The sequence below is a fragment of the Capsicum annuum genome, chromosome 3 (genome assembly GCF_002878395.1).
Source record: "Capsicum annuum cultivar UCD-10X-F1 chromosome 3, UCD10Xv1.1, whole genome shotgun sequence".
NCBI lineage: Eukaryota > Viridiplantae > Streptophyta > Magnoliopsida > Solanales > Solanaceae > Capsicum > Capsicum annuum.
The window spans coordinates 150,775,100-150,787,264 of NC_061113.1; the positions used below are offsets into that span (position 1 = coordinate 150,775,100).

The following is a 12,165-nucleotide window of genomic DNA, read 5'->3' on the forward strand; positions in this document are numbered from 1 at the left end:
ATTGAGGTCCCATATACTAGTGTCACCAGTGCTACTGTAAATAATGTGATTGAGAGTGGTAGGGGCATAACGATTGCCTTTTTGATGATATTTTTAAGTGCACTAACCGCCACCATTGCCTAGTTGAGTAAGAGTTCCATGACCGCTGGAGTAGAGAAGCATAGAGGTTCCATTTGTGACCCCATTTGACCAGAATATGACAAACGTCTAGTGTGTCATAAGTATATCTCCTACCCAAGTGTTACTGTGTTTATCCTATTTCGTGTAACGGTGATGCAAGTTAAGAAAGTGCTAATTGCGTAGATGAATTTCAACTTGACATAAAAAACGTGAAGTATTTCAAGAGAGTATGGAAAGCCAAGGATCAACATAATAGAACATTAACATGATATTTTAGGGTCCTTCTTAGTCATAATATGATGCACATTAAATCAAGGGCATTTATGTATTTTCATATATTAGCTTACCCTAGAAGTATAAATATAATATGATGAGCATATTTTAGGTTAGACTACATTTTTAGATTGAACACTCTTTGATGAGTTTATGGGTTTATCCCTTTGTCTCTACATTGGATCTCTCTTGTATCTTTTGGTAAGATTATTCATGTATGAGTTCAATTCTATTCTCCTTTGAATTAATCATATAATTATTTGTTCAAATTAGAGAATAAATCCATCTATGCAATTAGCACTTTCTGAACTTGCAGCATTCTCCCCTTGTCGAAAAGAATTCTACCTCGAATTCAAACCTTGCAAATCATAGAGGGGAGTTAGTACTCAAGCCAAAAATAATCTTTCAAGTAAGTTACATACCACTCCCCAAAAGACACTTTTGTGATAGAGCCAAGAATCATGTAGTTCCCTAAAAATCAACTTTTCAAACATAATATCAAGAACTTCACTCAAAAACATATCATAATCATAAAAAAGGATAAAGAAACTAATAATTTTACACATGAGAACTTTCAAGTTAAAACTAGTTCTTCAACAACTTGAACCAAATAGTTCCTTAATTCACAATTTAATTGTACTCTTCTAACCACATGATTAAGAGAACTAACAATATCATCCACAAACATTAAATAAAAGTATGCATTTCTGGAATCAACCACAAACATCAATCTCAAATTTGTCTTATATTTCTCACCTTGTAACTCACAACATAAATCAAATAGCAACACCAAAGAATTCTCACTAATCACAACAAAGTTGCTACTATAACGGTCTAAGGCATAGAAATTTACCTTAAGGGCTTCAGAAAGTCCAAAAATAAGCACTAGCCATTCAAAAAAAATCATTCTTGAATTTAGAAAGCAAAGATACCTCAAATTTTCATATGATTTTCACATTTCAATCGGGACATTGCATGTGTAATAAACCTCCAGGTTATTTCCTTAATTTTCATATGATTTTCACATTTCAAGCCTTTCCACAATAGCTACAGTTATTTATGACTTGACGGAACTGTCAGTTCGGTTATCGTGCAGTTTAATTGAGTTTTAGGCTTATTTTTCTGTTATAGAGCTATTGTTGTTAAGGAATTGGTCTCGGACCAAAACTCCTAGTAAACAACCTCAGATGAGAATTTTCACAGTACCATCAGCTTCAAAATGTTGGTTTTAGGCTTGGGGTACCCTTTGTTCAAGTCCTAAGACTTTTAGACTCATTTTGGGCTATTGGGTGGATTCTATGAAAAATAAAACTATAGGCGTGGGACCCATAATTAGTCAAAATGATATTGGATGGAAGTTTTGATAGTTTCATTAAGTCTAAAATATCAAATTTGGTATGGTAGTTTGTTTGTTTGTGCGCATGAGGTTTTGACTGAATCCGAGCATCCGATTGGAGTCTATTTGGACTTAAAGAAATTTGATGCCTCAAGTTGCTGGTACAGCTGCTTAAGCGTCCAAATGACTGATTAAGCAATAGTCACTTTAGTGATATTGAGCAGCTTTAGTGGCCTTGGTTAGCTGGCTGAGGACTGCTTAAATGCTCTTTGTCCTCTTTAGCGGACGTTGCTTTAGCGGATAGGATACCACTTTCGCTGCCTCCACCTTTCCTTACCAAAATGCTTAAATAGACATGTGTTGCTTAAGCGATCTAGTGACCGTTTTAGCAGCACCCGAGGTATTAAATCCCCCCTTCTTCGCCCGAATTTTCTATTCATTTCTTAACCCATTTCCCCTTATTTTTGAGAGCTTAGAGCATGTAAAATATGGGGAATCATGCATTGAAGCTAAAGGTAAGTTAGACCAACACTCCTTGGTCATTTTCCATTATTTTTTCCATTAAATTCTGCCCTAATTCATTGTAAATTCATAAAAATTAGGTCCTTAAATCCTTAAACTGTAGGGGCTGATTTGGGACCTATTTGTTTCCCGTTTGTGCTCAATTTTATAGTACATATTCCTTGTCGTTCGAGGGACATCCTAATAGATTTAATTTTGAATTCTATTTACAGGCCGTACAGGCTTGTTCTTGGCCTAAATTTTGGCCCGACCTTTTATATAGAAATATAGGTCATGTTTTACTCCTAATGACATATAGATTATTATTTTGATAGAGTGGCAGTGTTTCGGGATCATGAAGCAAAGACAAATAATTTGTGCATGATTCAAGGATTGTGGTTTGGCATCAAAGTAGGCTTTAGTCTACTTTTCCTCATTTATAGAGTGCATGTTAAGTAGGGATGGTGGGATATGTTTTTGACTAGTATACCATAGCTTAGACTACTTTCGAAGATTGGGGATAGAAAGGGTAGCCCGACCCTTAAGATTAAATACTTGTTACAACTATAGAATCATATCACCTTAGGATATAGGCATGTTAACCGTAGTTCGATGTTAAGGATATTTTAATATAAGGTTTATTATTTGACTTAGTAAAATAATACAGGGTCACATACGGGGAGCAACATCAAGATGCACAGCCACATACGGGGTCACATAAAAAAGAGTAGACCCTGAATTAAGCAAATAATACATATCACAGGAGAAAATTCTTAACATACCCGTGACAACATTGAAAGACGCCTCAGAATCCTGGCAAGTATCAAGTACATACAAGCGATTTCGGCCAGCGCTGGTTCTAGAAACAGAAGCAGAGGCAGACTTAGCACCCTTCGGTGTGGGAGTAGATAAAGTAGGAATAGGGGCCCTATTGGCCCAAGAAGCTGCTAAAGAGGGGTACTCACACTATATGTGCCCGATCTGACCACAACTAAAACATTTTTTCTGCCTCTTCTCACACTGACCACGATGACTCTATCCACAAAAATTGTAAAGAGGGTGGGGTAGAGCCGAATAGGCACCATTAGCCTGGGATTGGGTACCCTGTGCTCGGGATCCACCACTAAACTGAGACTGATGATCACCCAAAAACTTTGGGTAAGGAAAGAGAACACTAGCTGAGGAGATAGAACTTGGACTCCCCAACTTCTTTCAAGACCACTTACCACCACTAAAACTGAAAAGTCTAAACTTCTTCCCTTGCCTTTCACTAAACTCAACTTACTTCTTTTTCTCTTCTTCCACTTGTTGCATATACACCATCAGCCTAGAGATGTCCATATTTTCAATCAACAAGGTTGCCTTGCGCTCAAGGACTAACTCATGGGACATTTCTAGACAAACTTACGCATCCTAGCCCTCATGTTAGAGACCATCTCGGGAGCATACCTTGACAATTGATAGAATTTCAAGGCATACACTTAAAAGGACATCCTCTCTTATTTCAAGTTCACAAACTCTTCCATCTTTGCCTCCCTCAACTCTTGAGGAAAGAAGTGGTCTAAGAAAGCCTTAGAAAAATCCTCTTATATAGCGGGACTAGCATCAGCACCTATAGATAACTTCACCCTTCATACCATTGGTATGCTACATCTTTCAATTGGTAGAAAGAAAACTCAACGACCTCAATCTCCAAAACATGCATGATTCAGAAGATCTTCTCCATTTCATCAATAAAGCCTTGAGGATCTTCCTCAATCTTCGTATCGGAGAACATAGGAGGGCTCAAACTCATAAATTGGCCGATTATTTTAGCCTCAAAAGTAATAGTAGCTGGGGCACACACCCTGATTAAGAGGCTACTAATTGAGTTAAGAGGTTGATAGAGCGATGAAACTCGGCATTAGTAGCATCCCCTTGAGGTGACGGAATAGAATGGTTACTCTTATAGTTAGGGGTGGTGGGGACAGGTGGAACCCTACGAAAATGGTTAGATGTCGTAGACCTAGCCCGGGTCTGCACTCCAAAAGTTGGACGAGCTTCGTCCATAGGGCCCTCAAAATGGTTTTTCTGAGTCTTAAATCTCCTTGGAAGCATGATTTGAAAGAAAAGCAAACAAAAATTAGAGGAATCCAAGACCTTATACTCTATAGCTTGAGATTGAACAAAATAAAGGGAAATATTTCCTAACATGCTTCATAGCCCCACTTTTATAAGTGTGGCACACTTCATATCTATAAAACAGACTCTACTTAACATGGTATTATGGACACCCAACTGACCAGGAACTTAGTATATGATATCAATTTAATATGCCCTGAAATCGGGCCATATCGTAGGGGCACCTCAAGCCCATAAGAAGTGGAGGTCACTCCGATAACCTAGCCTACAACATATCAATCACAAGGGTTGGGTAAATCTCGACCATATAATAATATAGTGGAAAACATTGCTAGAAGTCATAACTTATACATGTCTAAACACTTCATTGGATTCATCAAACTGACCAATATACCCAAGTCCACAGTCATCCATAATAGCTCTATACAAACCAATGTTTAGAAATGTATATGTCGGGACAAGCCCCCGATAATAGCAAAACCAAGTCAAAATGAGATAGTCTAAGTTCAGGAGACCAAGAAGGAATGTCTTCTGAAGTAAGAAAGCTCACCACTCCCAAGTCAACGCACGAACCGCTCCAATTACCTAATCATTGTGAAGAAAGAGAATATGATGCTCCGAGCCCTATGTTGCTTGGGGACATAGCGTTCGAAGAAAGTTAGCATTTGGAGCGCTAGTATATAACTTAAGGATAAGAATAAAACAGTATTATCAATCAACCATAAGTCAACATATCATATTCAACCATATTCATGACCTTATCCATACATATAGGTATATCACATGCTAACAAGTAAACAAGACATAACAACATTCTCAAAGCACTCGATCATGAGACATGAAGTGGAGGAATCCAACCTTCTACACTAAAATTAAATAATTCTTATTAGGTATGGGACTTCAACTACATTCACATATCACTTAGACGGAGGACTTAACCATGTATACACTTATTAAGCAAGGGACTCTAATCACATACACACCCATTCAAGAAAGGGACTCTAACTACATACTCATATTCATTTAGGCAAGGGACTATGACATGTATATTTAAACAAATTAAGATGGGACCATACCTTAAAAATTGATTTACTTAAAAAAGATATGAAATGGCAAGTAAAGGGAAAGGAATAACGTGACGAGTACCACACATTTCTTTACAAATTCAGATGCTCACACAAAATGTAACAACAACACAGGACTTAGCAAAATAATTAAATAAATAAATAAATAAATAAATAAAATGCTTGTGGATCCAAGAAAGTGAGACAAAGGTGAACATAATTTCAAAGAGATAAGTATGCACCTTTTAGTCGAGCAGCAAATGTGAGGCTTTAATGTTGGGGATTTTCCAGGCGCGAGAATCAAAATTTAAGAATTCAAATGTGAATTGAACAATCAGAAGAAGGAATCAATGACTCCCGCAGCTTCATTGGTGGATTTCAAAAAAGTCTCAAAACCAATTTTTTTTATCTTCTCTCAATTTTTTTTTGTTTTCATTCTTCTTCAACCTCTTTGTTCTAAATTTGTTTTCTCTCTGTTTATCACTTTCTTTCCCTTTTCCAGCCCCTTTTTTTTGCTTTTCAAAACCTGTCCCTGATGGGGATGGCAACACCCATATTTGTATAGGTGCAAATCCTGACTTGAAAGTCCGAATTTGAAACCTCAGAATTGAAAAAATGGGAAGAAAGGGTAGAAATTTTAAATTCTGAGATGAATCCTTCCAAATCTCATCTTTTTAGGCCATTAATGATGGATTTGAAATTGAAAATATTGTAACACCTTTTGGGTTTGATTTTTCCTGGTTTCTTTGGTTTCATGGGTTGGGTGATAAGGAAAATAGGAGAATCTTGATAGGGCGGATGTAGGCGGTAGCCGGCTATGGTGGCATCTAAGGTTATGGCATTTTTTGATTTAAGGGATGGTAGATGAGGGGTGAGGGAGAGAGGAAGAGAGAGGGTCGGTGGTTTGAGTTGATTTTGGGATATTGATGGATATAAAACACTAGTTTTTTGGGGGAAAAGTGTTATATGTGTGTTCTAAATTTTTTGTGAGTGGGATGAGAATTTATTGTACTAACTTGTTGGACTAAAATATGGACTATTCGATCATTTTATCGGACGGTTAGATTTAATTTAAACTAATAAATAATTCAATATATATATATATATATATATATATATATATATATATATATATATAAAATAAGGGCAGTCAGGTGCACTAAAGTTATCACTATGCGCGGTGCCCAGGAAAGGGCCCCACCACAAGGGTGTATTGTACGCAGCCTTACCTTGTATTTCAGCTAGAGGCTGTTTTCAAGGTTTGAACCCGTGACCTCCTGGTCACATAGCAGCAACTTTACCAGTTACTCCAACGCTCCCCTTCATATATATATATATATATATATATATAAACTATTTATAAAGTTGGAAATCTAGGACCCTTGGATTAGAAAATAAATTGACAGATCAGATATATTTGTGTTCGTTGGATGAATTTTAGTGCTTCTTTGCTGATGTGGCGATCTATGATTGGTGGATGTTGTGTGGGGTGGATTGATGAAGTGGGAGTAGGAATTGGATTGGGTTTTGAGCCAATTATTAGGCTTCTTGTCTGAAATTTATAAATAAGAGTTGAGTTTGGGTAAAACAAAAATTGAAATTGAATTATTGTTGGCCCAAATGCTCTTTTTCTTTGAAAATTAATTTTATCGATGCTTCTTATTACCCTAAAAATTATTTTTAGTATATACGTATATAAAATATATATAAGTGGCAGTAAATCCTTTAGCATCAATATGAGCATAAGGATAAATTGCATTTATAAAAGGGGTGCCAAATATAATTGGGGGATATAATTAATTTTTTACCAAAAAGAAAAAATGCGGAATGCAAACCTTATTTCAGCAAATATATGTATTAGGAAGTTTATAATTAATATCAAGAGAATGACCAGATGCAGACTTAACAATATATGTAGTCTTATGAAAATATCTGGTCGGAATCAAACCTTCTTGAATGCAACTAACATCAGCACAACTATCAATCATGACAACATTAGTCATAGAGAAATCATTGTCAATTAATAAAGTGCAATTTATATACCATTTATGAGCAGTAACAATTTGTATCATGCCCAAAAAATAATTATTTTTTACATCGAAATTTTTGACAATATCATCATCTTCTTCTATATCTGACATTTTTTCCTTCCCTTTGGAACTGGAAGAAACATCATTGTGAGAAATATCTTTCTCAATTTTTGTAATCCTGTGATCACAAATCATTTGGTTTTGCTTTAGAGTTATAATTTTTTTTTCAGGTTATCAACCTCAATTTTTAAATCGTTGAAAGAAGTATCTTTACCGGGCAAATGACTTAAAGTAAGTTGTCTATTAACCTTAGCTAAGGAATAAGGCATGTAATAATCATTATCAGTAACATGAGTGCTATCAGTAGTTTTTGAAGTATTGGAAGTGCTATCAGCATATTTTTTAGTAGCAATATTAATGATTTTTCACGAAGCTTATCAGCAAAAACTTCTCTTAATAATTCAAGGACGCTATTAGCAGTGAGAGTTTGAACATTCAAATCATTTAAATCTAAATCTTCAAACTATGATTGCAATTTATAAAAGGCTTCAGCACAAACACAATTATCACCATTGCAATTAGCTCAAATGCTAGCATGATCGCTATCAGATGAATTAGGCAGCTCAATATTATTTTTAGATTTAGAATCATAATCATAATCAGACTCAGAATCAGAAATGTATAACAAAACCATAAACTTGATTATGAATATCATCAGCAAGACCTAAAGACTTAAGCTTTTGGAGCTTGCAGTTAGGAGCAATATGCCCTAGGTTATCATATCTATAACACTTAATTTTGGCGAGATCATGCTTAGACCTATTCTTCATAAATCTAGTAGACTTATGATGGGTTTTTCGAGTCTCATGCTCTTCCTTGGAACTATGTCTAGATTTCTTTTTCCTATAAGGATTATCAGACTTGGAATTAGAATTCCTTCGATTATATATATATATATGTATGTATGTATGTATGTATGTATGTATACGTATGTATGCATGCATGCATGTATATGTATATATATGTAGTCACAAAGTATCAATTGAATATAATAAATGCCAGAAAAAAATGCAAATGTGATTAAAATATTCTTATGTAATTTTTTTTGTTAAAATAATTAATTATATTTAGCTTAAATATTTTAAAATATGATAGAAAAATAAATACCCTGTTTTACTATTTTAAAGATTCATAAATTTAAAATACTAATTTATTTTGAAAAATTATTTAGGACCAAGAAGCATCGAAAAATAATTAAAGGAAGAAGAGTGAGCCAAAATTAGATGTCAACAGTATGAACTAATGCTTGTTATAGGATGTTGTAGGAGAAAATTTGGAGGCTTTTTTGGAAGCTTATTGAATATAAAAATTCATAAGATATGGGGAAAATAGGATCAAACATACGAGAAGCTTTGAGCAAAACGAAAGCAAAATCGCACCTATTTGGAGGTGCCTTGCGCTGCACCCCCCAAAGCATAAGATGGAGTGCGCACTGCACCCTATATGGAATCTCAAACTTTCTTAACCTAACCATGATTTGGGTGGGCTCCACACACCCTAAGTCTTGCTTTTGTCCTTGCAGCACGAATCCTCTCTCGGGACGTCCAAAAGTTGATTTTTGTTGTCATTAAGTAAGGGGCAATTTTGTAAATGCTTATGATTCTTGTGAGATAGCCAATGAAAAACCCTAAATACTATAAAAGAATCATTATCCATAATTAAAACAAATGATTTGAGAAAAGAGAATGAACCTAAGGTCTTTACACTAGGGTTCTTTCTTCTTTATTTTAGTCTCTTTGTAGTTTTACTTATGCACTTCATTATTGTGATTATTGTAATACTATGAGTGGATAAATGTACTCATTATAGGTTTAAGTCAATGAACATGAGTACTTATCATTCCATCAAGTTGGTTTAAAGTTGATTATCGTATTTCGTTTTCATATATTCTTATTATTACTATTCAATTGACTCGCGACCTCTAGAATACAGTTATATTTCTATTATGAGTCCGGAAAGAGGAAAATTAGATTAGAATATGGAAAACATAGAGTTAGTTCTTTTCTTTTAAATGAATTAAAGATATGATTTGTGGTTAGGATAAGAATATACCTAATTTGCCTTATTTAGTTCAAATACAGGAAAACGTACAAATGCATTTGAATTAGTTCTCACATTGAATTAGTTCTCACATTCCTGCCCAACGATGCAGTTGTTCGGATAATTTAAATAGATGATTAGATGATCGAAAGACCATAATCATGTTATCAACCCTGTGAATCAACAACCAAGATAATTACTTAACCGATGAGATTGTATAGCTTTGTAGGATTGTTCAAATTGCCTCAACCTTAGATTCTCTATTATTGTTTCAAACACTTTCTATTATTTTTATACTTTTAAATTCTAAAATCTTAAGCTCACTTTGTTACACTCTGACTTATTAAATCCCATTATTAATGCTAGAATTGGATTTCTTGCTAAAACCAAGTCCATGTGGGATCTATATTCGGCTAAAAAAAGCCACTTTATTTCTTACACGACCACATAGACTTGCGTGTGAGGTAGGACATAACAAGTTTCTGGTACCATTTCCATAGATTTAAAAATAAGAAAATTTTTGATTTAAAGTTTTTCTATTTTGCTTGATAAGTGTTGACGACTTGGTTTTAGCTATTGAACTTGCAGGTTTAGTTTTGAATCTTTGATAAGCTGGAAAGGCAAAGGGATTTGGTTGAACCATATCCCAAACTAAAGTGATGCTTATATCAATTGATGAGAGAAGAAGAAATTTTCTATCCCATCCCATAAGTTCAACAGGGCAAAGCCACTCTTGTAATTATGGTTGAAGAACAACCAGCCCGTAGGATAGTGCAAAAATGGCAATCATACTCGCAACTAATGTAACCTCCATAGTTTTTTGACCGGAACCTAGGGGTATACTTGAGTTTAAGAAGAACATGGTGCTATTGGTGCACAATAGTGGCCAATACATAGGCTTGTCACATGAGGATCCACAAGTCCACCTACAAAATTTCTTGAAGATTAGTGACACTTTTATTCCTACTGGAGTCTTCACAGATTACGTAAGACTTAATATTTTCTCCTTCTCACTATTGGAGGAAGCGATGAAATGGTTAAAGGCAGAACTTTGAAATTCAATCACAACTTGGGATGACTTTGCAAAGAAGTTCTTCATCTGATTCTTTCCTTTAAGAAAAACTACAAGGTTGAGGAATGAGATCCTGAGTTTTAATTAAAACCCTGATGAGAATCTCTATCATGCATAGGAGAGATTTAAGTCTCTTCTCAGGGACTGTCTACATCACCAATAGATCAAAGAAGTATTAGCTCATAATTTTTTTCTAAGCTCTTGACAATAACACAAAAATTTTGCTAGATTCAGTTGCAGTGGTCAAGCTTTGGAGAAAACTTATGACGAGCTGTATACTCTTCTTAATTGAATTACACAAGGTAATCCTGATTGGTATGGTGATATTTATAGAAGTGTGGTGAAGAACCTTATAGGTATGATTGAGGTGGATAGTGTCATAACATTTACTGCTCAGTTGTCATCCTTTCAAAACCAAATAATCACACAGTTCAGCCAATTAAGTGGGAATCAACCTCAGGCCCAAGTTAATGTAATTTAGTAGACTTAAATTTGGTGTGAAATATGTTGAGGTAGTGGCCACCCTACAATCTTATGTCGAGCAAATCCAGAGCCAGTGAATTTTTTAGGCAATGAATAAAAGAGACATCCAAACTATGGTAATGCCTACTACCGTAACTAGCAGAGTCAGCCTAATTTCTCATAGGGCAATAATCTGGCTCAAATTCAGTAGTTTCAGTAGCAGTAGAGCATTTAGAATATTATTCAGGCCAGCAATATAGAAGAGACATTGAAAAAGATCCTGTCCAACCAATAACAAATGGTTGTAGATATTAAAAATCAATTACTAGCTCAGGAGAATTTGGAGACACGGTTAGGGTAGTTAGCTCAGGCACAAAATACAAGACCTCAAGGAGGTTTTCCAGGGACACATAAAATCCAAATCAAGTGATGGAACTTACCTCGAGGAGTGGTAGAGACCTAATTGACTTGATTAATAGACCTCTAAAGAAAAATCATGAGGTACAAGTAGAGTTGGTCCCACAGTAAGCAAATGAGAAACCAGTGCCAAGGAGAGAAGCAAAAAATTTAGGAAGTCTAAGTACCCAAAAGTAAAGATAGTTGAGCAATCACAAGAGATACCACCACCATCATTCCCTTAGAGGATTAAAAAGTCTAAAGTGAATGCATAATTAAATAAGTTCTTTGACATGTACAGAGAACTTCGCATTAACCCTCAGCTGTTTGATGTTTTGAAGGGAGTGCCTAAGTACGCTAAGTACTTAAAGTATGTTGTGATATATAAGACAAAGCCGAGTGACATTAAGATGGTAAAACTTAATGAGAAGTGCAGTTTTATAGTGATGAGTAAGATGCCCAAGAAGCTCAAGGATCCTAGAAATTTTATCCTCCCTATACAAATAGGTAAAAGTAATGTGGTCCATGCTTTGAGTGATTTGGGGGCGATCATAAATTTGATACCCTCTTAGTTTTTAACACTCTAGGTTTGGGTAAATTGAGGCCATGTTCAGTGGTTCTCCAAATAGTGGACAGAAAAAGAGTGGTTCCTAAAGAATTTATGGAGGATATTCTCATTAACATTGATAA

General features: G+C 35.2%; 1 non-coding gene across 1 annotated transcript; it reads right to left on the minus strand.

Moving 5' to 3' along the window:
* Nucleotides 1-10,672: 10,672 nt before the first annotated feature.
* On the minus strand, nucleotides 10,673-10,779 carry LOC124897363. The gene has a single exon (XR_007054085.1). It is a non-coding gene; the product is annotated as a small nucleolar RNA R71 (small nucleolar RNA).
* Nucleotides 10,780-12,165: the final 1,386 nt, after the last annotated feature.